At 58.9% G+C, this 23,373-nt stretch overlaps 22 non-coding genes across 22 annotated transcripts; all 22 read left to right on the plus strand.

Moving 5' to 3' along the window:
• The first annotated feature begins 507 nt into the window (after positions 1–507).
• LOC138293463 (U1 spliceosomal RNA) lies at positions 508–671 on the plus strand. Its single transcript, XR_011203009.1, has one exon. It is a non-coding gene; the product is annotated as a U1 spliceosomal RNA (small nuclear RNA).
• Positions 672–1,181: 510 nt separating this feature from the next.
• LOC138293467 (U1 spliceosomal RNA) lies at positions 1,182–1,345 on the plus strand. Its single transcript, XR_011203012.1, has one exon. It is a non-coding gene; the product is annotated as a U1 spliceosomal RNA (small nuclear RNA).
• A 510-nt stretch (positions 1,346–1,855) lies between these two features.
• LOC138293473 (U1 spliceosomal RNA) lies at positions 1,856–2,019 on the plus strand. The gene has a single exon (XR_011203017.1). It is a non-coding gene; the product is annotated as a U1 spliceosomal RNA (small nuclear RNA).
• An 843-nt stretch (positions 2,020–2,862) lies between these two features.
• LOC138293479 (U1 spliceosomal RNA) lies at positions 2,863–3,026 on the plus strand. The gene has a single exon (XR_011203018.1). It is a non-coding gene; the product is annotated as a U1 spliceosomal RNA (small nuclear RNA).
• An 855-nt stretch (positions 3,027–3,881) lies between these two features.
• On the plus strand, positions 3,882–4,045 carry LOC138293486 (U1 spliceosomal RNA). Its single transcript, XR_011203019.1, has one exon. It is a non-coding gene; the product is annotated as a U1 spliceosomal RNA (small nuclear RNA).
• A 510-nt stretch (positions 4,046–4,555) lies between these two features.
• Positions 4,556–4,719, plus strand: LOC138293499 (U1 spliceosomal RNA). The gene has a single exon (XR_011203022.1). It is a non-coding gene; the product is annotated as a U1 spliceosomal RNA (small nuclear RNA).
• Positions 4,720–5,229: 510 nt separating this feature from the next.
• LOC138293505 (U1 spliceosomal RNA) lies at positions 5,230–5,393 on the plus strand. The gene has a single exon (XR_011203023.1). It is a non-coding gene; the product is annotated as a U1 spliceosomal RNA (small nuclear RNA).
• An 855-nt stretch (positions 5,394–6,248) lies between these two features.
• On the plus strand, positions 6,249–6,412 carry LOC138295249 (U1 spliceosomal RNA). The gene has a single exon (XR_011203554.1). It is a non-coding gene; the product is annotated as a U1 spliceosomal RNA (small nuclear RNA).
• Positions 6,413–7,259: 847 nt separating this feature from the next.
• LOC138295254 (U1 spliceosomal RNA) lies at positions 7,260–7,423 on the plus strand. The gene has a single exon (XR_011203556.1). It is a non-coding gene; the product is annotated as a U1 spliceosomal RNA (small nuclear RNA).
• Positions 7,424–8,278: 855 nt separating this feature from the next.
• LOC138293511 (U1 spliceosomal RNA) lies at positions 8,279–8,442 on the plus strand. Its single transcript, XR_011203024.1, has one exon. It is a non-coding gene; the product is annotated as a U1 spliceosomal RNA (small nuclear RNA).
• A 510-nt stretch (positions 8,443–8,952) lies between these two features.
• LOC138293517 (U1 spliceosomal RNA) lies at positions 8,953–9,116 on the plus strand. The gene has a single exon (XR_011203025.1). It is a non-coding gene; the product is annotated as a U1 spliceosomal RNA (small nuclear RNA).
• A 510-nt stretch (positions 9,117–9,626) lies between these two features.
• Positions 9,627–9,790, plus strand: LOC138293524 (U1 spliceosomal RNA). Its single transcript, XR_011203030.1, has one exon. It is a non-coding gene; the product is annotated as a U1 spliceosomal RNA (small nuclear RNA).
• An 855-nt stretch (positions 9,791–10,645) lies between these two features.
• On the plus strand, positions 10,646–10,809 carry LOC138293529 (U1 spliceosomal RNA). The gene has a single exon (XR_011203032.1). It is a non-coding gene; the product is annotated as a U1 spliceosomal RNA (small nuclear RNA).
• Positions 10,810–11,664: 855 nt separating this feature from the next.
• On the plus strand, positions 11,665–11,828 carry LOC138293532 (U1 spliceosomal RNA). The gene has a single exon (XR_011203034.1). It is a non-coding gene; the product is annotated as a U1 spliceosomal RNA (small nuclear RNA).
• A 510-nt stretch (positions 11,829–12,338) lies between these two features.
• LOC138293535 (U1 spliceosomal RNA) lies at positions 12,339–12,502 on the plus strand. The gene has a single exon (XR_011203036.1). It is a non-coding gene; the product is annotated as a U1 spliceosomal RNA (small nuclear RNA).
• A 510-nt stretch (positions 12,503–13,012) lies between these two features.
• On the plus strand, positions 13,013–13,176 carry LOC138293540 (U1 spliceosomal RNA). Its single transcript, XR_011203037.1, has one exon. It is a non-coding gene; the product is annotated as a U1 spliceosomal RNA (small nuclear RNA).
• Positions 13,177–14,019: 843 nt separating this feature from the next.
• Positions 14,020–14,183, plus strand: LOC138293544 (U1 spliceosomal RNA). The gene has a single exon (XR_011203039.1). It is a non-coding gene; the product is annotated as a U1 spliceosomal RNA (small nuclear RNA).
• An 855-nt stretch (positions 14,184–15,038) lies between these two features.
• On the plus strand, positions 15,039–15,202 carry LOC138293557 (U1 spliceosomal RNA). The gene has a single exon (XR_011203043.1). It is a non-coding gene; the product is annotated as a U1 spliceosomal RNA (small nuclear RNA).
• Positions 15,203–16,057: 855 nt separating this feature from the next.
• LOC138293563 (U1 spliceosomal RNA) lies at positions 16,058–16,221 on the plus strand. Its single transcript, XR_011203045.1, has one exon. It is a non-coding gene; the product is annotated as a U1 spliceosomal RNA (small nuclear RNA).
• Positions 16,222–16,731: 510 nt separating this feature from the next.
• LOC138293568 (U1 spliceosomal RNA) lies at positions 16,732–16,895 on the plus strand. Its single transcript, XR_011203046.1, has one exon. It is a non-coding gene; the product is annotated as a U1 spliceosomal RNA (small nuclear RNA).
• Positions 16,896–17,742: 847 nt separating this feature from the next.
• On the plus strand, positions 17,743–17,906 carry LOC138293572 (U1 spliceosomal RNA). Its single transcript, XR_011203052.1, has one exon. It is a non-coding gene; the product is annotated as a U1 spliceosomal RNA (small nuclear RNA).
• An 843-nt stretch (positions 17,907–18,749) lies between these two features.
• Positions 18,750–18,913, plus strand: LOC138293580 (U1 spliceosomal RNA). Its single transcript, XR_011203054.1, has one exon. It is a non-coding gene; the product is annotated as a U1 spliceosomal RNA (small nuclear RNA).
• Positions 18,914–23,373: the final 4,460 nt, after the last annotated feature.

Consider the following 23,373-nt stretch of genomic DNA (forward strand, 5'->3'; position numbering starts at 1 on the left):
AGGGTTCTGCCGCGTTTGGGAGCGTTCGAGAAGGCGTGAGGGGCTCAGGGCGCGAAACACTGCTCCCCGGCAGGCCTTTTCCCTGGCTTTGGCCAACAAAAGCACTGCCTAGCCCTAGAGTAGGGCTTAGTGGCAGTTCTGTAGGCTCAGAAGCCTCCAACTCTGCTTCTGGGCCTTCTTTCCACCTGGCGAGCCCACCTGTCAGCATGCTGTACTCTACCCTTGCCCAAATTCTCAGCAATGGAGAGGATCCTGAAAGCAAGGCCCTGATTGGCTCTGCTGGATGGCGTGGTCATGTAAATTTCACTGGCCGGCCGGCCGAGGCTTCTGGGAAGCAGCTTTGGGTAGGCAACGGCTTTGCCCAAAGGGTCTGCGGGGCCTTGGCTGGTCACTTTGCGCCCCCACGCCCATGCTCTGCCCCGCCTCAGGCCTTGCCTCTGTGGATGCCACCCTCGCTCTGCAGGGAGATGCCAAGCGGGCCCCCCTTGCCCTGTCCCCTTCCAACTCATACTTACCTGGCAGGGGAGACACCATGATCACGAAGGTGGTTCTCCCAGGGTGAGGCTCATCCATTGCACTTCGGATGTGCTGACCCCTGCGATGTCCCCAAATGCGGGATACTCGACTGCATAATTTCTGGTAGTGGGGGACTGCGTTCGCGCTTTCCCCTGATCTCTGGTATCAAGAAAGGCAACAAGAAAAACCACTCTGGAGCACCCTTAGCTGTCTCTCCAGCTTCCTTCTGGGTGCTGCAGTAGGCTGGAAATGGGGCTGGGCAAGGGGAAGAGGCATGCAAATTCAGGAGCCTGGGGAATGCTGGGAAAGGGCCTCAAAAGCTGCTTCTGGGCCTTCGTTCCACCTGGCGAGCCCACCTGTCAGCATGCTGTACTCTACCCTTGCCCAAATTCTCAGCAATGGAGAGGATCCTGAAAGCAAGGCCCTGATTGGCTCTGCTGGATGGCGTGGTCATGTAAATTTCACTGGCCGGCCGGCCGAGGCTTCTGGGAAGCAGCTTTGGGTAGGCAACGGCTTTGCCCAAAGGGTCTGCGGGGCCTTGGCTGGTCACTTTGCGCCCCCACGCCCATGCTCTGCCCCGCCTCAGGCCTTGCCTCTGTGGATGCCACCCTCGCTCTGCAGGGAGATGCCAAGCGGGCCCCCCTTGCCCTGTCCCCTTCCAACTCATACTTACCTGGCAGGGGAGACACCATGATCACGAAGGTGGTTCTCCCAGGGTGAGGCTCATCCATTGCACTTCGGATGTGCTGACCCCTGCGATGTCCCCAAATGCGGGATACTCGACTGCATAATTTCTGGTAGTGGGGGACTGCGTTCGCGCTTTCCCCTGATCTCTGGTATCAAGAAAGGCAACAAGAAAAACCACTCTGGAGCACCCTTAGCTGTCTCTCCAGCTTCCTTCTGGGTGCTGCAGTAGGCTGGAAATGGGGCTGGGCAAGGGGAAGAGGCATGCAAATTCAGGAGCCTGGGGAATGCTGGGAAAGGGCCTCAAAAGCTGCTTCTGGGCCTTCTTTCCACCTGGCGAGCCCACCTGTCAGCATGCTGTACTCTACCCTTGCCCAAATTCTCAGCAATGGAGAGGATCCTGAAAGCAAGGCCCTGATTGGCTCTGCTGGATGGCGTGGTCATGTAAATTTCACTGGCCGGCCGGCCGAGGCTTCTGGGAAGCAGCTTTGGGTAGGCAACGGCTTTGCCCAAAGGGTCTGCGGGGCCTTGGCTGGTCACTTTGCGCCCCCACGCCCATGCTCTGCCCCGCCTCAGGCCTTGCCTCTGTGGATGCCACCCTCGCTCTGCAGGGAGATGCCAAGCGGGCCCCCCTTGCCCTGTCCCCTTCCAACTCATACTTACCTGGCAGGGGAGACACCATGATCACGAAGGTGGTTCTCCCAGGGTGAGGCTCATCCATTGCACTTCGGATGTGCTGACCCCTGCGATGTCCCCAAATGCGGGATACTCGACTGCATAATTTCTGGTAGTGGGGGACTGCGTTCGCGCTTTCCCCTGATCTCTGGTATCAAGAAAGGCAACAAGAAAAACCACTCTGGAGCACCCTTAGCTGTCTCTCCAGCTTCCTTCTGGGTGCTGCAGCGGGCTGGGCAAGGGGAAGAGGCATGCAAATTCAGGAGCCTGGGGAGTGCTGGGATAGCTGCCGCCTCCCACTCAGGGGACCTATCCAGAGAGAGGAAAGTAGGCCCTGGCTAGGTGACAGGTCTGTCCCTCTCAGCTAAGCCCCTGGGCTTGTGGACCGGCTGTCAGCCTGTAGTCCTCACCCTTGCCTTCTGGGGCCAAGACTATGGCTGAGGCCACCAGGCCTGGGCCCGGCGAGGGCTCTGCCCGGCGAGGGTTCTGCCGCGTTTGGGAGCGTTCGGGAAGGCGTGAGGGGCTCAGGGCGCGAAACACTGCTCCCCGGCAGGCCTTTTCCCTGGCTTTGGCCAACAAAAGCACTGCCTAGCCCTAGAGTAGGGCTTAGTGGCAGTTCTGTAGGCTCAGAAGCCTCCAACTCTGCTTCTGGGCCTTCTTTCCACCTGGCGAGCCCACCTGTCAGCATGCTGTACTCTACCCTTGCCCAAATTCTCAGCAATGGAGAGGATCCTGAAAGCAAGGCCCTGATTGGCTCTGCTGGATGGCGTGGTCATGTAAATTTCACTGGCCGGCCGGCCGAGGCTTCTGGGAAGCAGCTTTGGGTAGGCAACGGCTTTGCCCAAAGGGTCTGCGGGGCCTTGGCTGGTCACTTTGCGCCCCCACGCCCATGCTCTGCCCCGCCTCAGGCCTTGCCTCTGTGGATGCCACCCTCGCTCTGCAGGGAGATGCCAAGCGGGCCCCCCTTGCCCTGTCCCCTTCCAACTCATACTTACCTGGCAGGGGAGACACCATGATCACGAAGGTGGTTCTCCCAGGGTGAGGCTCATCCATTGCACTTCGGATGTGCTGACCCCTGCGATGTCCCCAAATGCGGGATACTCGACTGCATAATTTCTGGTAGTGGGGGACTGCGTTCGCGCTTTCCCCTGATCTCTGGTATCAAGAAAGGCAACAAGAAAAACCACTCTGGAGCACCCTTAGCTGTCTCTCCAGCTTCCTTCTGGGTGCTGCAGCAGGCTGGAAATGGGGCTGGGCAAGGGGAAGAGGCATGCAAATTCAGGAGCCTGGGGAGTGCTGGGATAGCTGCCGCCTCCCACTCAGGGGACCTATCCAGAGAGAGGAAAGTAGGCCCTGGCTAGGTGACAGGTCTGTCCCTCTCAGCTAAGCCCCTGGGCTTGTGGACCGGCTGTCAGCCTGTAGTCCTCACCCTTGCCTTCTGGGGCCAAGACTTTGGCTGAGGCCACCAGGCCTGGGCCCGGCGAGGGCTCTGCCCGGCGAGGGTTCTGCCGCGTTTGGGAGCGTTCGGGAAGGCGTGAGGGGCTCAGGGCGCGAAACACTGCTCCCCGGCAGGCCTTTTCCCTGGCTTTGGCCAACAAAAGCACTGCCTAGCCCTAGAGTAGGGCTTAGTGGCAGTTCTGTAGGCTCAGAAGCCTCCAACTCTGCTTCTGGGCCTTCTTTCCACCTGGCGAGCCCACCTGTCAGCATGCTGTACTCTACCCTTGCCCAAATTCTCAGCAATGGAGAGGATCCTGAAAGCAAGGCCCTGATTGGCTCTGCTGGATGGCGTGGTCATGTAAATTTCACTGGCCGGCCGGCCGAGGCTTCTGGGAAGCAGCTTTGGGTAGGCAACGGCTTTGCCCAAAGGGTCTGCGGGGCCTTGGCTGGTCACTTTGCGCCCCCACGCCCATGCTCTGCCCCGCCTCAGGCCTTGCCTCTGTGGATGCCACCCTCGCTCTGCAGGGAGATGCCAAGCGGGCCCCCCTTGCCCTGTCCCCTTCCAACTCATACTTACCTGGCAGGGGAGACACCATGATCACGAAGGTGGTTCTCCCAGGGTGAGGCTCATCCATTGCACTTCGGATGTGCTGACCCCTGCGATGTCCCCAAATGCGGGATACTCGACTGCATAATTTCTGGTAGTGGGGGACTGCGTTCGCGCTTTCCCCTGATCTCTGGTATCAAGAAAGGCAACAAGAAAAACCACTCTGGAGCACCCTTAGCTGTCTCTCCAGCTTCCTTCTGGGTGCTGCAGTAGGCTGGAAATGGGGCTGGGCAAGGGGAAGAGGCATGCAAATTCAGGAGCCTGGGGAATGCTGGGAAAGGGCCTCAAAAGCTGCTTCTGGGCCTTCGTTCCACCTGGCGAGCCCACCTGTCAGCATGCTGTACTCTACCCTTGCCCAAATTCTCAGCAATGGAGAGGATCCTGAAAGCAAGGCCCTGATTGGCTCTGCTGGATGGCGTGGTCATGTAAATTTCACTGGCCGGCCGGCCGAGGCTTCTGGGAAGCAGCTTTGGGTAGGCAACGGCTTTGCCCAAAGGGTCTGCGGGGCCTTGGCTGGTCACTTTGCGCCCCCACGCCCATGCTCTGCCCCGCCTCAGGCCTTGCCTCTGTGGATGCCACCCTCGCTCTGCAGGGAGATGCCAAGCGGGCCCCCCTTGCCCTGTCCCCTTCCAACTCATACTTACCTGGCAGGGGAGACACCATGATCACGAAGGTGGTTCTCCCAGGGTGAGGCTCATCCATTGCACTTCGGATGTGCTGACCCCTGCGATGTCCCCAAATGCGGGATACTCGACTGCATAATTTCTGGTAGTGGGGGACTGCGTTCGCGCTTTCCCCTGATCTCTGGTATCAAGAAAGGCAACAAGAAAAACCACTCTGGAGCACCCTTAGCTGTCTCTCCAGCTTCCTTCTGGGTGCTGCAGTAGGCTGGAAATGGGGCTGGGCAAGGGGAAGAGGCATGCAAATTCAGGAGCCTGGGGAATGCTGGGAAAGGGCCTCAAAAGCTGCTTCTGGGCCTTCGTTCCACCTGGCGAGCCCACCTGTCAGCATGCTGTACTCTACCCTTGCCCAAATTCTCAGCAATGGAGAGGATCCTGAAAGCAAGGCCCTGATTGGCTCTGCTGGATGGCGTGGTCATGTAAATTTCACTGGCCGGCCGGCCGAGGCTTCTGGGAAGCAGCTTTGGGTAGGCAACGGCTTTGCCCAAAGGGTCTGCGGGGCCTTGGCTGGTCACTTTGCGCCCCCACGCCCATGCTCTGCCCCGCCTCAGGCCTTGCCTCTGTGGATGCCACCCTCGCTCTGCAGGGAGATGCCAAGCGGGCCCCCCTTGCCCTGTCCCCTTCCAACTCATACTTACCTGGCAGGGGAGACACCATGATCACGAAGGTGGTTCTCCCAGGGTGAGGCTCATCCATTGCACTTCGGATGTGCTGACCCCTGCGATGTCCCCAAATGCGGGATACTCGACTGCATAATTTCTGGTAGTGGGGGACTGCGTTCGCGCTTTCCCCTGATCTCTGGTATCAAGAAAGGCAACAAGAAAAACCACTCTGGAGCACCCTTAGCTGTCTCTCCAGCTTCCTTCTGGGTGCTGCAGCAGGCTGGAAATGGGGCTGGGCAAGGGGAAGAGGCATGCAAATTCAGGAGCCTGGGGAGTGCTGGGATAGCTGCCGCCTCCCACTCAGGGGACCTATCCAGAGAGAGGAAAGTAGGCCCTGGCTAGGTGACAGGTCTGTCCCTCTCAGCTAAGCCCCTGGGCTTGTGGACCGGCTGTCAGCCTGTAGTCCTCACCCTTGCCTTCTGGGGCCAAGACTATGGCTGAGGCCACCAGGCCTGGGCCCGGCGAGGGCTCTGCCCGGCGAGGGTTCTGCCGCGTTTGGGAGCGTTCGGGAAGGCGTGAGGGGCTCAGGGCGCGAAACACTGCTCCCCGGCAGGCCTTTTCCCTGGCTTTGGCCAACAAAAGCACTGCCTAGCCCTAGAGTAGGGCTTAGTGGCAGTTCTGTAGGCTCAGAAGCCTCCAACTCTGCTTCTGGGCCTTCTTTCCACCTGGCGAGCCCACCTGTCAGCATGCTGTACTCTACCCTTGCCCAAATTCTCAGCAATGGAGAGGATCCTGAAAGCAAGGCCCTGATTGGCTCTGCTGGATGGCGTGGTCATGTAAATTTCACTGGCCGGCCGGCCGAGGCTTCTGGGAAGCAGCTTTGGGTAGGCAACGGCTTTGCCCAAAGGGTCTGCGGGGCCTTGGCTGGTCACTTTGCGCCCCCACGCCCATGCTCTGCCCCGCCTCAGGCCTTGCCTCTGTGGATGCCACCCTCGCTCTGCAGGGAGATGCCAAGCGGGCCCCCCTTGCCCTGTCCCCTTCCAACTCATACTTACCTGGCAGGGGAGACACCATGATCACGAAGGTGGTTCTCCCAGGGTGAGGCTCATCCATTGCACTTCGGATGTGCTGACCCCAGCGATGTCCCCAAATGCGGGATACTCGACTGCATAATTTCTGGTAGTGGGGGACTGCGTTCGCGCTTTCCCCTGATCTCTGGTATCAAGAAAGGCAACAAGAAAAACCACTCTGGAGCACCCTTAGCTGTCTCTCCAGCTTCCTTCTGGGTGCTGCAGCAGGCTGGAAATGGGGCTGGGCAAGGGGAAGAGGCATGCAAATTCAGGAGCCTGGGGAGTGCTGGGATAGCTGCCGCCTCCCACTCAGGGGACCTATCCAGAGAGAGGAAAGTAGGCCCTGGCTAGGTGACAGGTCTGTCCCTCTCAGCTAAGCCCCTGGGCTTGTGGACCGGCTGTCAGCCTGTAGTCCTCACCCTTGCCTTCTGGGGCCAAGACTATGGCTGAGGCCACCAGGCCTGGGCCCGGCGAGGGCTCTGCCCGGCGAGGGTTCTGCCGCGTTTGGGAGCGTTCGTGAGGGGCTCAGGGCGCGAAACACTGCTCCCCGGCAGGCCTTTTCCCTGGCTTTGGCCAACAAAAGCACTGCCTAGCCCTAGAGTAGGGCTTAGTGGCAGTTCTGTAGGCTCAGAAGCCTCCAACTCTGCTTCTGGGCCTTCTTTCCACCTGGCGAGCCCACCTGTCAGCATGCTGTACTCTACCCTTGCCCAAATTCTCAGCAATGGAGAGGATCCTGAAAGCAAGGCCCTGATTGGCTCTGCTGGATGGCGTGGTCATGTAAATTTCACTGGCCGGCCGGCCGAGGCTTCTGGGAAGCAGCTTTGGGTAGGCAACGGCTTTGCCCAAAGGGTCTGCGGGGCCTTGGCTGGTCACTTTGCGCCCCCACGCCCATGCTCTGCCCCGCCTCAGGCCTTGCCTCTGTGGATGCCACCCTCGCTCTGCAGGGAGATGCCAAGCGGGCCCCCCTTGCCCTGTCCCCTTCCAACTCATACTTACCTGGCAGGGGAGACACCATGATCACGAAGGTGGTTCTCCCAGGGTGAGGCTCATCCATTGCACTTCGGATGTGCTGACCCCAGCGATGTCCCCAAATGCGGGATACTCGACTGCATAATTTCTGGTAGTGGGGGACTGCGTTCGCGCTTTCCCCTGATCTCTGGTATCAAGAAAGGCAACAAGAAAAACCACTCTGGAGCACCCTTAGCTGTCTCTCCAGCTTCCTTCTGGGTGCTGCAGCAGGCTGGAAATGGGGCTGGGCAAGGGGAAGAGGCATGCAAATTCAGGAGCCTGGGGAGTGCTGGGATAGCTGCCGCCTCCCACTCAGGGGACCTATCCAGAGAGAGGAAAGTAGGCCCTGGCTAGGTGACAGGTCTGTCCCTCTCAGCTAAGCCCCTGGGCTTGTGGACCGGCTGTCAGCCTGTAGTCCTCACCCTTGCCTTCTGGGGCCAAGACTATGGCTGAGGCCACCAGGCCTGGGCCCGGCGAGGGCTCTGCCCGGCGAGGGTTCTGCCGCGTTTGGGAGCGTTCGGGAAGGCGTGAGGGGCTCAGGGCGCGAAACACTGCTCCCCGGCAGGCCTTTTCCCTGGCTTTGGCCAACAAAAGCACTGCCTAGCCCTAGAGTAGGGCTTAGTGGCAGTTCTGTAGGCTCAGAAGCCTCCAACTCTGCTTCTGGGCCTTCTTTCCACCTGGCGAGCCCACCTGTCAGCATGCTGTACTCTACCCTTGCCCAAATTCTCAGCAATGGAGAGGATCCTGAAAGCAAGGCCCTGATTGGCTCTGCTGGATGGCGTGGTCATGTAAATTTCACTGGCCGGCCGGCCGAGGCTTCTGGGAAGCAGCTTTGGGTAGGCAACGGCTTTGCCCAAAGGGTCTGCGGGGCCTTGGCTGGTCACTTTGCGCCCCCACGCCCATGCTCTGCCCCGCCTCAGGCCTTGCCTCTGTGGATGCCACCCTCGCTCTGCAGGGAGATGCCAAGCGGGCCCCCCTTGCCCTGTCCCCTTCCAACTCATACTTACCTGGCAGGGGAGACACCATGATCACGAAGGTGGTTCTCCCAGGGTGAGGCTCATCCATTGCACTTCGGATGTGCTGACCCCTGCGATGTCCCCAAATGCGGGATACTCGACTGCATAATTTCTGGTAGTGGGGGACTGCGTTCGCGCTTTCCCCTGATCTCTGGTATCAAGAAAGGCAACAAGAAAAACCACTCTGGAGCACCCTTAGCTGTCTCTCCAGCTTCCTTCTGGGTGCTGCAGTAGGCTGGAAATGGGGCTGGGCAAGGGGAAGAGGCATGCAAATTCAGGAGCCTGGGGAATGCTGGGAAAGGGCCTCAAAAGCTGCTTCTGGGCCTTCGTTCCACCTGGCGAGCCCACCTGTCAGCATGCTGTACTCTACCCTTGCCCAAATTCTCAGCAATGGAGAGGATCCTGAAAGCAAGGCCCTGATTGGCTCTGCTGGATGGCGTGGTCATGTAAATTTCACTGGCCGGCCGGCCGAGGCTTCTGGGAAGCAGCTTTGGGTAGGCAACGGCTTTGCCCAAAGGGTCTGCGGGGCCTTGGCTGGTCACTTTGCGCCCCCACGCCCATGCTCTGCCCCGCCTCAGGCCTTGCCTCTGTGGATGCCACCCTCGCTCTGCAGGGAGATGCCAAGCGGGCCCCCCTTGCCCTGTCCCCTTCCAACTCATACTTACCTGGCAGGGGAGACACCATGATCACGAAGGTGGTTCTCCCAGGGTGAGGCTCATCCATTGCACTTCGGATGTGCTGACCCCTGCGATGTCCCCAAATGCGGGATACTCGACTGCATAATTTCTGGTAGTGGGGGACTGCGTTCGCGCTTTCCCCTGATCTCTGGTATCAAGAAAGGCAACAAGAAAAACCACTCTGGAGCACCCTTAGCTGTCTCTCCAGCTTCCTTCTGGGTGCTGCAGTAGGCTGGAAATGGGGCTGGGCAAGGGGAAGAGGCATGCAAATTCAGGAGCCTGGGGAATGCTGGGAAAGGGCCTCAAAAGCTGCTTCTGGGCCTTCGTTCCACCTGGCGAGCCCACCTGTCAGCATGCTGTACTCTACCCTTGCCCAAATTCTCAGCAATGGAGAGGATCCTGAAAGCAAGGCCCTGATTGGCTCTGCTGGATGGCGTGGTCATGTAAATTTCACTGGCCGGCCGGCCGAGGCTTCTGGGAAGCAGCTTTGGGTAGGCAACGGCTTTGCCCAAAGGGTCTGCGGGGCCTTGGCTGGTCACTTTGCGCCCCCACGCCCATGCTCTGCCCCGCCTCAGGCCTTGCCTCTGTGGATGCCACCCTCGCTCTGCAGGGAGATGCCAAGCGGGCCCCCCTTGCCCTGTCCCCTTCCAACTCATACTTACCTGGCAGGGGAGACACCATGATCACGAAGGTGGTTCTCCCAGGGTGAGGCTCATCCATTGCACTTCGGATGTGCTGACCCCTGCGATGTCCCCAAATGCGGGATACTCGACTGCATAATTTCTGGTAGTGGGGGACTGCGTTCGCGCTTTCCCCTGATCTCTGGTATCAAGAAAGGCAACAAGAAAAACCACTCTGGAGCACCCTTAGCTGTCTCTCCAGCTTCCTTCTGGGTGCTGCAGCAGGCTGGAAATGGGGCTGGGCAAGGGGAAGAGGCATGCAAATTCAGGAGCCTGGGGAGTGCTGGGATAGCTGCCGCCTCCCACTCAGGGGACCTATCCAGAGAGAGGAAAGTAGGCCCTGGCTAGGTGACAGGTCTGTCCCTCTCAGCTAAGCCCCTGGGCTTGTGGACCGGCTGTCAGCCTGTAGTCCTCACCCTTGCCTTCTGGGGCCAAGACTATGGCTGAGGCCACCAGGCCTGGGCCCGGCGAGGGCTCTGCCCGGCGAGGGTTCTGCCGCGTTTGGGAGCGTTCGGGAAGGCGTGAGGGGCTCAGGGCGCGAAACACTGCTCCCCGGCAGGCCTTTTCCCTGGCTTTGGCCAACAAAAGCACTGCCTAGCCCTAGAGTAGGGCTTAGTGGCAGTTCTGTAGGCTCAGAAGCCTCCAACTCTGCTTCTGGGCCTTCTTTCCACCTGGCGAGCCCACCTGTCAGCATGCTGTACTCTACCCTTGCCCAAATTCTCAGCAATGGAGAGGATCCTGAAAGCAAGGCCCTGATTGGCTCTGCTGGATGGCGTGGTCATGTAAATTTCACTGGCCGGCCGGCCGAGGCTTCTGGGAAGCAGCTTTGGGTAGGCAACGGCTTTGCCCAAAGGGTCTGCGGGGCCTTGGCTGGTCACTTTGCGCCCCCACGCCCATGCTCTGCCCCGCCTCAGGCCTTGCCTCTGTGGATGCCACCCTCGCTCTGCAGGGAGATGCCAAGCGGGCCCCCCTTGCCCTGTCCCCTTCCAACTCATACTTACCTGGCAGGGGAGACACCATGATCACGAAGGTGGTTCTCCCAGGGTGAGGCTCATCCATTGCACTTCGGATGTGCTGACCCCTGCGATGTCCCCAAATGCGGGATACTCGACTGCATAATTTCTGGTAGTGGGGGACTGCGTTCGCGCTTTCCCCTGATCTCTGGTATCAAGAAAGGCAACAAGAAAAACCACTCTGGAGCACCCTTAGCTGTCTCTCCAGCTTCCTTCTGGGTGCTGCAGTAGGCTGGAAATGGGGCTGGGCAAGGGGAAGAGGCATGCAAATTCAGGAGCCTGGGGAGTGCTGGGATAGCTGCCGCCTCCCACTCAGGGGACCTATCCAGAGAGAGGAAAGTAGGCCCTGGCTAGGTGACAGGTCTGTCCCTCTCAGCTAAGCCCCTGGGCTTGTGGACCGGCTGTCAGCCTGTAGTCCTCACCCTTGCCTTCTGGGGCCAAGACTATGGCTGAGGCCACCAGGCCTGGGCCCGGCGAGGGCTCTGCCCGGCGAGGGTTCTGCCGCGTTTGGGAGCGTTCGAGAAGGCGTGAGGGGCTCAGGGCGCGAAACACTGCTCCCCGGCAGGCCTTTTCCCTGGCTTTGGCCAACAAAAGCACTGCCTAGCCCTAGAGTAGGGCTTAGTGGCAGTTCTGTAGGCTCAGAAGCCTCCAACTCTGCTTCTGGGCCTTCTTTCCACCTGGCGAGCCCACCTGTCAGCATGCTGTACTCTACCCTTGCCCAAATTCTCAGCAATGGAGAGGATCCTGAAAGCAAGGCCCTGATTGGCTCTGCTGGATGGCGTGGTCATGTAAATTTCACTGGCCGGCCGGCCGAGGCTTCTGGGAAGCAGCTTTGGGTAGGCAACGGCTTTGCCCAAAGGGTCTGCGGGGCCTTGGCTGGTCACTTTGCGCCCCCACGCCCATGCTCTGCCCCGCCTCAGGCCTTGCCTCTGTGGATGCCACCCTCGCTCTGCAGGGAGATGCCAAGCGGGCCCCCCTTGCCCTGTCCCCTTCCAACTCATACTTACCTGGCAGGGGAGACACCATGATCACGAAGGTGGTTCTCCCAGGGTGAGGCTCATCCATTGCACTTCGGATGTGCTGACCCCTGCGATGTCCCCAAATGCGGGATACTCGACTGCATAATTTCTGGTAGTGGGGGACTGCGTTCGCGCTTTCCCCTGATCTCTGGTATCAAGAAAGGCAACAAGAAAAACCACTCTGGAGCACCCTTAGCTGTCTCTCCAGCTTCCTTCTGGGTGCTGCAGTAGGCTGGAAATGGGGCTGGGCAAGGGGAAGAGGCATGCAAATTCAGGAGCCTGGGGAATGCTGGGAAAGGGCCTCAAAAGCTGCTTCTGGGCCTTCGTTCCACCTGGCGAGCCCACCTGTCAGCATGCTGTACTCTACCCTTGCCCAAATTCTCAGCAATGGAGAGGATCCTGAAAGCAAGGCCCTGATTGGCTCTGCTGGATGGCGTGGTCATGTAAATTTCACTGGCCGGCCGGCCGAGGCTTCTGGGAAGCAGCTTTGGGTAGGCAACGGCTTTGCCCAAAGGGTCTGCGGGGCCTTGGCTGGTCACTTTGCGCCCCCACGCCCATGCTCTGCCCCGCCTCAGGCCTTGCCTCTGTGGATGCCACCCTCGCTCTGCAGGGAGATGCCAAGCGGGCCCCCCTTGCCCTGTCCCCTTCCAACTCATACTTACCTGGCAGGGGAGACACCATGATCACGAAGGTGGTTCTCCCAGGGTGAGGCTCATCCATTGCACTTCGGATGTGCTGACCCCTGCGATGTCCCCAAATGCGGGATACTCGACTGCATAATTTCTGGTAGTGGGGGACTGCGTTCGCGCTTTCCCCTGATCTCTGGTATCAAGAAAGGCAACAAGAAAAACCACTCTGGAGCACCCTTAGCTGTCTCTCCAGCTTCCTTCTGGGTGCTGCAGTAGGCTGGAAATGGGGCTGGGCAAGGGGAAGAGGCATGCAAATTCAGGAGCCTGGGGAATGCTGGGAAAGGGCCTCAAAAGCTGCTTCTGGGCCTTCTTTCCACCTGGCGAGCCCACCTGTCAGCATGCTGTACTCTACCCTTGCCCAAATTCTCAGCAATGGAGAGGATCCTGAAAGCAAGGCCCTGATTGGCTCTGCTGGATGGCGTGGTCATGTAAATTTCACTGGCCGGCCGGCCGAGGCTTCTGGGAAGCAGCTTTGGGTAGGCAACGGCTTTGCCCAAAGGGTCTGCGGGGCCTTGGCTGGTCACTTTGCGCCCCCACGCCCATGCTCTGCCCCGCCTCAGGCCTTGCCTCTGTGGATGCCACCCTCGCTCTGCAGGGAGATGCCAAGCGGGCCCCCCTTGCCCTGTCCCCTTCCAACTCATACTTACCTGGCAGGGGAGACACCATGATCACGAAGGTGGTTCTCCCAGGGTGAGGCTCATCCATTGCACTTCGGATGTGCTGACCCCTGCGATGTCCCCAAATGCGGGATACTCGACTGCATAATTTCTGGTAGTGGGGGACTGCGTTCGCGCTTTCCCCTGATCTCTGGTATCAAGAAAGGCAACAAGAAAAACCACTCTGGAGCACCCTTAGCTGTCTCTCCAGCTTCCTTCTGGGTGCTGCAGCGGGCTGGGCAAGGGGAAGAGGCATGCAAATTCAGGAGCCTGGGGAGTGCTGGGATAGCTGCCGCCTCCCACTCAGGGGACCTATCCAGAGAGAGGAAAGTAGGCCCTGGCTAGGTGACAGGTCTGTCCCTCTCAGCTAAGCCCCTGGGCTTGTGGACCGGCTGTCAGCCTGTAGTCCTCACCCTTGCCTTCTGGGGCCAAGACTATGGCTGAGGCCACCAGGCCTGGGCCCGGCGAGGGCTCTGCCCGGCGAGGGTTCTGCCGCGTTTGGGAGCGTTCGGGAAGGCGTGAGGGGCTCAGGGCGCGAAACACTGCTCCCCGGCAGGCCTTTTCCCTGGCTTTGGCCAACAAAAGCACTGCCTAGCCCTAGAGTAGGGCTTAGTGGCAGTTCTGTAGGCTCAGAAGCCTCCAACTCTGCTTCTGGGCCTTCTTTCCACCTGGCGAGCCCACCTGTCAGCATGCTGTACTCTACCCTTGCCCAAATTCTCAGCAATGGAGAGGATCCTGAAAGCAAGGCCCTGATTGGCTCTGCTGGATGGCGTGGTCATGTAAATTTCACTGGCCGGCCGGCCGAGGCTTCTGGGAAGCAGCTTTGGGTAGGCAACGGCTTTGCCCAAAGGGTCTGCGGGGCCTTGGCTGGTCACTTTGCGCCCCCACGCCCATGCTCTGCCCCGCCTCAGGCCTTGCCTCTGTGGATGCCACCCTCGCTCTGCAGGGAGATGCCAAGCGGGCCCCCCTTGCCCTGTCCCCTTCCAACTCATACTTACCTGGCAGGGGAGACACCATGATCACGAAGGTGGTTCTCCCAGGGTGAGGCTCATCCATTGCACTTCGGATGTGCTGACCCCTGCGATGTCCCCAAATGCGGGATACTCGACTGCATAATTTCTGGTAGTGGGGGACTGCGTTCGCGCTTTCCCCTGATCTCTGGTATCAAGAAAGGCAACAAGAAAAACCACTCTGGAGCACCCTTAGCTGTCTCTCCAGCTTCCTTCTGGGTGCTGCAGCAGGCTGGAAATGGGGCTGGGCAAGGGGAAGAGGCATGCAAATTCAGGAGCCTGGGGAGTGCTGGGATAGCTGCCGCCTCCCACTCAGGGGACCTATCCAGAGAGAGGAAAGTAGGCCCTGGCTAGGTGACAGGTCTGTCCCTCTCAGCTAAGCCCCTGGGCTTGTGGACCGGCTGTCAGCCTGTAGTCCTCACCCTTGCCTTCTGGGGCCAAGACTATGGCTGAGGCCACCAGGCCTGGGCCCGGCGAGGGCTCTGCCCGGCGAGGGTTCTGCCGCGTTTGGGAGCGTTCGGGAAGGCGTGAGGGGCTCAGGGCGCGAAACACTGCTCCCCGGCAGGCCTTTTCCCTGGCTTTGGCCAACAAAAGCACTGCCTAGCCCTAGAGTAGGGCTTAGTGGCAGTTCTGTAGGCTCAGAAGCCTCCAACTCTGCTTCTGGGCCTTCTTTCCACCTGGCGAGCCCACCTGTCAGCATGCTGTACTCTACCCTTGCCCAAATTCTCAGCAATGGAGAGGATCCTGAAAGCAAGGCCCTGATTGGCTCTGCTGGATGGCGTGGTCATGTAAATTTCACTGGCCGGCCGGCCGAGGCTTCTGGGAAGCAGCTTTGGGTAGGCAACGGCTTTGCCCAAAGGGTCTGCGGGGCCTTGGCTGGTCACTTTGCGCCCCCACGCCCATGCTCTGCCCCGCCTCAGGCCTTGCCTCTGTGGATGCCACCCTCGCTCTGCAGGGAGATGCCAAGCGGGCCCCCCTTGCCCTGTCCCCTTCCAACTCATACTTACCTGGCAGGGGAGACACCATGATCACGAAGGTGGTTCTCCCAGGGTGAGGCTCATCCATTGCACTTCGGATGTGCTGACCCCTGCGATGTCCCCAAATGCGGGATACTCGACTGCATAATTTCTGGTAGTGGGGGACTGCGTTCGCGCTTTCCCCTGATCTCTGGTATCAAGAAAGGCAACAAGAAAAACCACTCTGGAGCACCCTTAGCTGTCTCTCCAGCTTCCTTCTGGGTGCTGCAGCAGGCTGGAAATGGGGCTGGGCAAGGGGAAGAGGCATGCAAATTCAGGAGCCTGGGGAGTGCTGGGATAGCTGCCGCCTCCCACTCAGGGGACCTATCCAGAGAGAGGAAAGTAGGCCCTGGCTAGGTGACAGGTCTGTCCCTCTCAGCTAAGCCCCTGGGCTTGTGGACCGGCTGTCAGCCTGTAGTCCTCACCCTTGCCTTCTGGGGCCAAGACTATGGCTGAGGCCACCAGGCCTGGGCCCGGCGAGGGCTCTGCCCGGCGAGGGTTCTGCCGCGTTTGGGAGCGTTCGGGAAGGCGTGAGGGGCTCAGGGCGCGAAACACTGCTCCCCGGCAGGCCTTTTCCCTGGCTTTGGCCAACAAAAGCACTGCCTAGCCCTAGAGTAGGGCTTAGTGGCAGTTCTGTAGGCTCAGAAGCCTCCAACTCTGCTTCTGGGCCTTCTTTCCACCTGGCGAGCCCACCTGTCAGCATGCTGTACTCTACCCTTGCCCAAATTCTCAGCAATGGAGAGGATCCTGAAAGCAAGGCCCTGATTGGCTCTGCTGGATGGCGTGGTCATGTAAATTTCACTGGCCGGCCGGCCGAGGCTTCTGGGAAGCAGCTTTGGGTAGGCAACGGCTTTGCCCAAAGGGTCTGCGGGGCCTTGGCTGGTCACTTTGCGCCCCCACGCCCATGCTCTGCCCCGCCTCAGGCCTTGCCTCTGTGGATGCCACCCTCGCTCTGCAGGGAGATGCCAAGCGGGCCCCCCTTGCCCTGTCCCCTTCCAACTCATACTTACCTGGCAGGGGAGACACCATGATCACGAAGGTGGTTCTCCCAGGGTGAGGCTCATCCATTGCACTTCGGATGTGCTGACCCCTGCGATGTCCCCAAATGCGGGATACTCGACTGCATAATTTCTGGTAGTGGGGGACTGCGTTCGCGCTTTCCCCTGATCTCTGGTATCAAGAAAGGCAACAAGAAAAACCACTCTGGAGCACCCTTAGCTGTCTCTCCAGCTTCCTTCTGGGTGCTGCAGTAGGCTGGAAATGGGGCTGGGCAAGGGGAAGAGGCATGCAAATTCAGGAGCCTGGGGAATGCTGGGAAAGGGCCTCAAAAGCTGCTTCTGGGCCTTCGTTCCACCTGGCGAGCCCACCTGTCAGCATGCTGTACTCTACCCTTGCCCAAATTCTCAGCAATGGAGAGGATCCTGAAAGCAAGGCCCTGATTGGCTCTGCTGGATGGCGTGGTCATGTAAATTTCACTGGCCGGCCGGCCGAGGCTTCTGGGAAGCAGCTTTGGGTAGGCAACGGCTTTGCCCAAAGGGTCTGCGGGGCCTTGGCTGGTCACTTTGCGCCCCCACGCCCATGCTCTGCCCCGCCTCAGGCCTTGCCTCTGTGGATGCCACCCTCGCTCTGCAGGGAGATGCCAAGCGGGCCCCCCTTGCCCTGTCCCCTTCCAACTCATACTTACCTGGCAGGGGAGACACCATGATCACGAAGGTGGTTCTCCCAGGGTGAGGCTCATCCATTGCACTTCGGATGTGCTGACCCCTGCGATGTCCCCAAATGCGGGATACTCGACTGCATAATTTCTGGTAGTGGGGGACTGCGTTCGCGCTTTCCCCTGATCTCTGGTATCAAGAAAGGCAACAAGAAAAACCACTCTGGAGCACCCTTAGCTGTCTCTCCAGCTTCCTTCTGGGTGCTGCAGCAGGCTGGAAATGGGGCTGGGCAAGGGGAAGAGGCATGCAAATTCAGGAGCCTGGGGAGTGCTGGGATAGCTGCCGCCTCCCACTCAGGGGACCTATCCAGAGAGAGGAAAGTAGGCCCTGGCTAGGTGACAGGTCTGTCCCTCTCAGCTAAGCCCCTGGGCTTGTGGACCGGCTGTCAGCCTGTAGTCCTCACCCTTGCCTTCTGGGGCCAAGACTTTGGCTGAGGCCACCAGGCCTGGGCCCGGCGAGGGCTCTGCCCGGCGAGGGTTCTGCCGCGTTTGGGAGCGTTCGTGAGGGGCTCAGGGCGCGAAACACTGCTCCCCGGCAGGCCTTTTCCCTGGCTTTGGCCAACAAAAGCACTGCCTAGCCCTAGAGTAGGGCTTAGTGGCAGTTCTGTAGGCTCAGAAGCCTCCAACTCTGCTTCTGGGCCTTCTTTCCACCTGGCGAGCCCACCTGTCAGCATGCTGTACTCTACCCTTGCCCAAATTCTCAGCAATGGAGAGGATCCTGAAAGCAAGGCCCTGATTGGCTCTGCTGGATGGCGTGGTCATGTAAATTTCACTGGCCGGCCGGCCGAGGCTTCTGGGAAGCAGCTTTGGGTAGGCAACGGCTTTGCCCAAAGGGTCTGCGGGGCCTTGGCTGGTCACTTTGCGCCCCCACGCCCATGCTCTGCCCCGCCTCAGGCCTTGCCTCTGTGGATGCCACCCTCGCTCTGCAGGGAGATGCCAAGCGGGCCCCCCTTGCCCTGTCCCCTTCCAACTCATACTTACCTGGCAGGGGAGACACCATGATCACGAAGGTGGTTCTCCCAGGGTGAGGCTCATCCATTGCACTTCGGATGTGCTGACCCCTGCGATGTCCCCAAATGCGGGATACTCGACTGCATAATTTCTGGTAGTGGGGGACTGCGTTCGCGCTTTCCCCTGATCTCTGGTATCAAGAAAGGCAACAAGAAAAACCACTCTGGAGCACCCTTAGCTGTCTCTCCAGCTTCCTTCTGGGTGCTGCAGCGGGCTGGGCAAGGGGAAGAGGCATGCAAATTCAGGAGCCTGGGGAGTGCTGGGATAGCTGCCGCCTCCCACTCAGGGGACCTATCCAGAGAGAGGAAAGTAGGCCCTGGCTAGGTGACAGGTCTGTCCCTCTCAGCTAAGCCCCTGGGCTTGTGGACCGGCTGTCAGCCTGTAGTCCTCACCCTTGCCTTCTGGGGCCAAGACTATGGCTGAGGCCACCAGGCCTGGGCCCGGCGAGGGCTCTGCCCGGCGAGGGTTCTGCCGCGTTTGGGAGCGTTCGGGAAGGCGTGAGGGGCTCAGGGCGCGAAACACTGCTCCCCGGCAGGCCTTTTCCCTGGCTTTGGCCAACAAAAGCACTGCCTAGCCCTAGAGTAGGGCTTAGTGGCAGTTCTGTAGGCTCAGAAGCCTCCAACTCTGCTTCTGGGCCTTCTTTCCACCTGGCGAGCCCACCTGTCAGCATGCTGTACTCTACCCTTGCCCAAATTCTCAGCAATGGAGAGGATCCTGAAAGCAAGGCCCTGATTGGCTCTGCTGGATGGCGTGGTCATGTAAATTTCACTGGCCGGCCGGCCGAGGCTTCTGGGAAGCAGCTTTGGGTAGGCAACGGCTTTGCCCAAAGGGTCTGCGGGGCCTTGGCTGGTCACTTTGCGCCCCCACGCCCATGCTCTGCCCCGCCTCAGGCCTTGCCTCTGTGGATGCCACCCTCGCTCTGCAGGGAGATGCCAAGCGGGCCCCCCTTGCCCTGTCCCCTTCCAACTCATACTTACCTGGCAGGGGAGACACCATGATCACGAAGGTGGTTCTCCCAGGGTGAGGCTCATCCATTGCACTTCGGATGTGCTGACCCCTGCGATGTCCCCAAATGCGGGATACTCGACTGCATAATTTCTGGTAGTGGGGGACTGCGTTCGCGCTTTCCCCTGATCTCTGGTATCAAGAAAGGCAACAAGAAAAACCACTCTGGAGCACCCTTAGCTGTCTCTCCAGCTTCCTTCTGGGTGCTGCAGTAGGCTGGAAATGGGGCTGGGCAAGGGGAAGAGGCATGCAAATTCAGGAGCCTGGGGAATGCTGGGAAAGGGCCTCAAAAGCTGCTTCTGGGCCTTCGTTCCACCTGGCGAGCCCACCTGTCAGCATGCTGTACTCTACCCTTGCCCAAATTCTCAGCAATGGAGAGGATCCTGAAAGCAAGGCCCTGATTGGCTCTGCTGGATGGCGTGGTCATGTAAATTTCACTGGCCGGCCGGCCGAGGCTTCTGGGAAGCAGCTTTGGGTAGGCAACGGCTTTGCCCAAAGGGTCTGCGGGGCCTTGGCTGGTCACTTTGCGCCCCCACGCCCATGCTCTGCCCCGCCTCAGGCCTTGCCTCTGTGGATGCCACCCTCGCTCTGCAGGGAGATGCCAAGCGGGCCCCCCTTGCCCTGTCCCCTTCCAACTCATACTTACCTGGCAGGGGAGACACCACGATCACCCCGTGCCTGCAGTACCTTTAGTGTCCACTAGAGGTCACTGTTCTGCCAAAGAACTACCTGGTGCTATATGCACACAAGGGCACTTTTAAGTGCTATTACTGGAGCTGCATCCTGCTGAAGATACCTGCCTGCTGAAACCTGCCTGCCTGCCTGCTGTGGACCTTCACCTGCCTGCTGTGGACTTCGCCTGCCTGCTGGAACCGCCTGCTGTGGACTCTCACCTGCCTGCTGGAGCTGCTTGCCTGCTGGAGACCCTTCCTTGCCTGCTGGAGCTGCCTGGATACTGAGGCCTGCCTGCCTGCCTGCCTGCTGAGGGGAACCCCTGCCTGCCAAGCTTCCCTGCCTGCCTGAAGGGAACCACTGCCAGCCACCAGGAGCAGGCCTGAGGAGTACCTACCTGCTGCAGCTCCCTGAAGGACCCTTCCCAAGGCACGCCGCAACAGCAAGGACAGGATGAGCAGACCGCTGAACCCCTGGTTCCACAACACGGTGAAGATGCAGAGGAAGGTGGAATCGGATGGCTCCACACCAGAGCTGAGCAGAAAGACTTTCACAGAGTTGCTGGTGACCAAGATGGGGTTCACAGCAGCTGAGCTCTGGTGCATAATGTCAGATGCACCCAAAGGCACTTACCTGCTGACGTTCATGTCGGAATCAATCTGCAGGAGATACTGGCAGATGTGCTGGTCAAGACGGGACGAGAAACCCTTCGCCGACTTCCACCTGGAGTGCCAACTCGTGTTGGAGGTGAAGAGGATGACCGTGCACGTCTACAACCCGCATGTCAACATCCAGGACCTGACCACCTTCCTACGCCGACACTGCACAGTGACGAGAGAACCCTCCCGCAACCTGGACAGTGATGGAATATGGGATGGTAAATGGACAGTCATGGTGAAGCTGAAAGAGGACCCGGCCGCCCCGGATGGAATCCATCACCCTCCTTCAAGCTTCTCCCTAGGGCGCGACTCGGGCTACCTCTTCTACCCCGGGCAGCCCAGACTGTGCAACAAGTGTAGTAAACCGGGCCACACCGCTAAAGATTGCACAGTGCAAGTGTGCAAGAACTGCAAAAGAGAAGGACACACAGCCAGGGCATGCAAAGAGGAAGCCCCCTGCAACCTCTGCGGTGCCGTGGGCCACCGTTTCAAAGACTGCCCGCAAAGAGCCAAGTCCTATGCCCAGGCGGCCAAACCTCCTGGGAGAGAGGCACAGGAGGAGGCCGCCGTGGCCAGCCTTCCAGTCCCAGCACCCAGAAAGACCAAGGAAACTGGGAGGAGGAAAGGCCCCAGGCAGGAGCAAGTCAAACCTGACCAAGGCTCCACGCCAGTCCTGGAGCCACAGAGCACAGAAGAAGGAATGCCTGCCATCCCTGAGAGTATGCCAACAGACAACGCTCCCCAACTCGCCTCTGAGAACCAGGAAGAAGAACCCTGGACAAAACAGGAGCGCAGGAAAAGGAGGCACAGTCCCCCACAAGTAACAAAGAAGACCAGGAAGAAACACCTGAGCAACCACAACCCCAACTCAGATCCAGAGGAGTCAGAAGAAGAAGAACAACCAGGGAATGAGGGTCCAGATGACCAACTGGAGCAAGTCAGCAGAGTGCTGCAGGAGATGAGGGCGCTAGCCAGCGTCATGGAAGCGTCCCCACCACCATCGCCAGCAATAGCTGAGAAGGAAGAGGCCTCCATGGAGGAGGAAGAGCCAGAGACCAGCCACGTGGGCAAGCCAGCCTCAGAGAAGCACCAAGCAACGGTGGCCAAGACAACAGCCCCCGCGCCGGAGACCCGCCAGGAGCCTGACCAGCCCTGTAAGTAGACTTGTCACTGTGTGATAACAGCTAATTACTCTGACTTGATAGTTAGTATTTGAGCCTAAGTTAAACTCTTAAACACTAATTAAGATGGCTATTTCATTGTTTTCCATAAATGTGAGAAGTATCAGAGACAAGCGCAGATGTGCCAGCACCTTGAACTTTCTTGCCAGCCAGGAATGTGATGTGTACATGATTCAGGAATGCTCCATCCCTTTTTCAGCTTCATACACCCACCTAGAACAGCAGTGGGCATTTGGGCCTTCTTTTTGGTCTGGGGGGAACAGCAGTAGGTCTGTAGGAGTCGCTACCTTAGTCAGAGGGAGGTGCTTCACAGTGGACTCGGTCACCGAGCTGGAAGGCGGCAGGGCTCTTGTCGTTGACGGCTCATGGGCAGGAGAACCGGTTAGACTGATCAATGTGTATGCGCCTTCTGATGTAGGTGAGAGACGGGAGCTGTTCCAGCGCCTCAGACCACAGCTGGTCACCTCCAGAACAATCATGATGGGTGGGGATTTCAACTGTATACTAGAGAGTGGTGGTCGATGTGGGACCAGAGCTAAGGAAGGATGGATGGATGATGGTGCGAAACTCCTAGCGGAGATGGTGGGTGAGGCCTCCCTGACGGACGTCATTGGATCCATGGGGGCGGACGCCAGGAATTTCACCTGGAGCCGCCCTGATGGATCTGTGCGATCCAGGATAGACTTTGTTTTCACCTCTAGATCAGTGAGGATCAGGCAGCACTCCATGGTGACAGTGCATTTCTCTGACCACAGGGCTATCAGGTTTCAGGGGGAACTAACAGGGAAGTTCCTGACAGGTCCGGGCACCTGGAAACTGAATGGCTCTCTGCTGGGGAGAGAGGATGTACAGGAGGAGCTGAGGAGGACTTACAGTGAGTGGCAAGACATGAAAGACACCTTCCAGTCCATAGGGGAATGGTGGGAATGGGTGAAAGGCAGGATTCAGGATTTCTTTAAGAACGTGGGCAGGAAAGCAGCAAGGGGGAGGAAGAGGGAGTTCAGTAGACTGCAGCAACAGCTGCAAGAACTGCACGACCTCCAACTCCGGGGATGGGACGTCATGAACCCTCTGGAGGCAGTCAAGAAAGAGCTGAGCGAGCACTTTCATGAGGAATCCAGGAGGATCATCTTCCGTTCTAAAGTGGAGAACCTGGAAAAGGGGGAGAAATGCAACTCCTTCTTCTTTAAGAAAGTCCACTCTGCGCACACCCCACTGGTTCAACTGCGCAACAGGGAGGGAATTTTGTGTGACACCAAGGAAGACATTAGGAAGGCTGTGACAGATTTCTATGGGGACCTCTACTCAGAGAAGAGGTCAGATGGGGATCAGGCAGAAAGGTTTTTGGCAGGTATCCCGAGAAAGGTTTCCACACCAGCAAGGGAAGTCCTCAACGCACCCCTCACTCTGGAGGAGCTGCACATTGCAGTTAAATCCTTCAAGTCAGGAAAGACACCAGGCAGTGATGGTCTACCAATTGAATTCTACACTTCACTGTGGGACCTAGTGGGACCAGACCTTCTGGAGCTGTATGAGGAGATGGAGCAGGAGGGAGTCATGCCCCACACATTAAGGGAAGGAACGATCGCGCTCCTGTATAAACATAAGGGGGAGAGATGTGACCTCAAGAACTGGCGTCCCATCTCTCTCCTGAATGTGGACTACAAGATCCTGGCAAAGACAATGGTGAATAGACTCAAGAGCGCTATGGGAGAGTTAGTTCACCCAGACCAGACCTGTGGGGTACCAGGACGCAGAGTGGCGGACAGCCTAGCACTGATCAGGGACACGATCCAATACATCACAGACCGGAATATCCACGCTGCGCTGGTCTGTCTCGATCAGGAAAAGGCCTTCGACCGCGTCTCCCATGAGTTCATGGAGAGGGTACTGCAGGGTTTTGGGCTGGGGGAGCGCTTCTGCAATTATGTTAGAATAATGTATACAGACATTTTCAGTTCAGTCATGGTAAATGGTTGGAAAACAGACCCCTTTCCTATCAGGTCTGGGGTAAGACAAGGCTGCCCGCTCTCGCCCTCTTTGTTTGTTTTGGTTATAGAGCTACTCGCGGAGTAC

The sequence above is a fragment of the Pleurodeles waltl genome, chromosome 1_1 (assembly GCF_031143425.1).
Source record: "Pleurodeles waltl isolate 20211129_DDA chromosome 1_1, aPleWal1.hap1.20221129, whole genome shotgun sequence".
Classification (NCBI taxonomy): Eukaryota; Metazoa; Chordata; class Amphibia; order Caudata; family Salamandridae; genus Pleurodeles; species Pleurodeles waltl.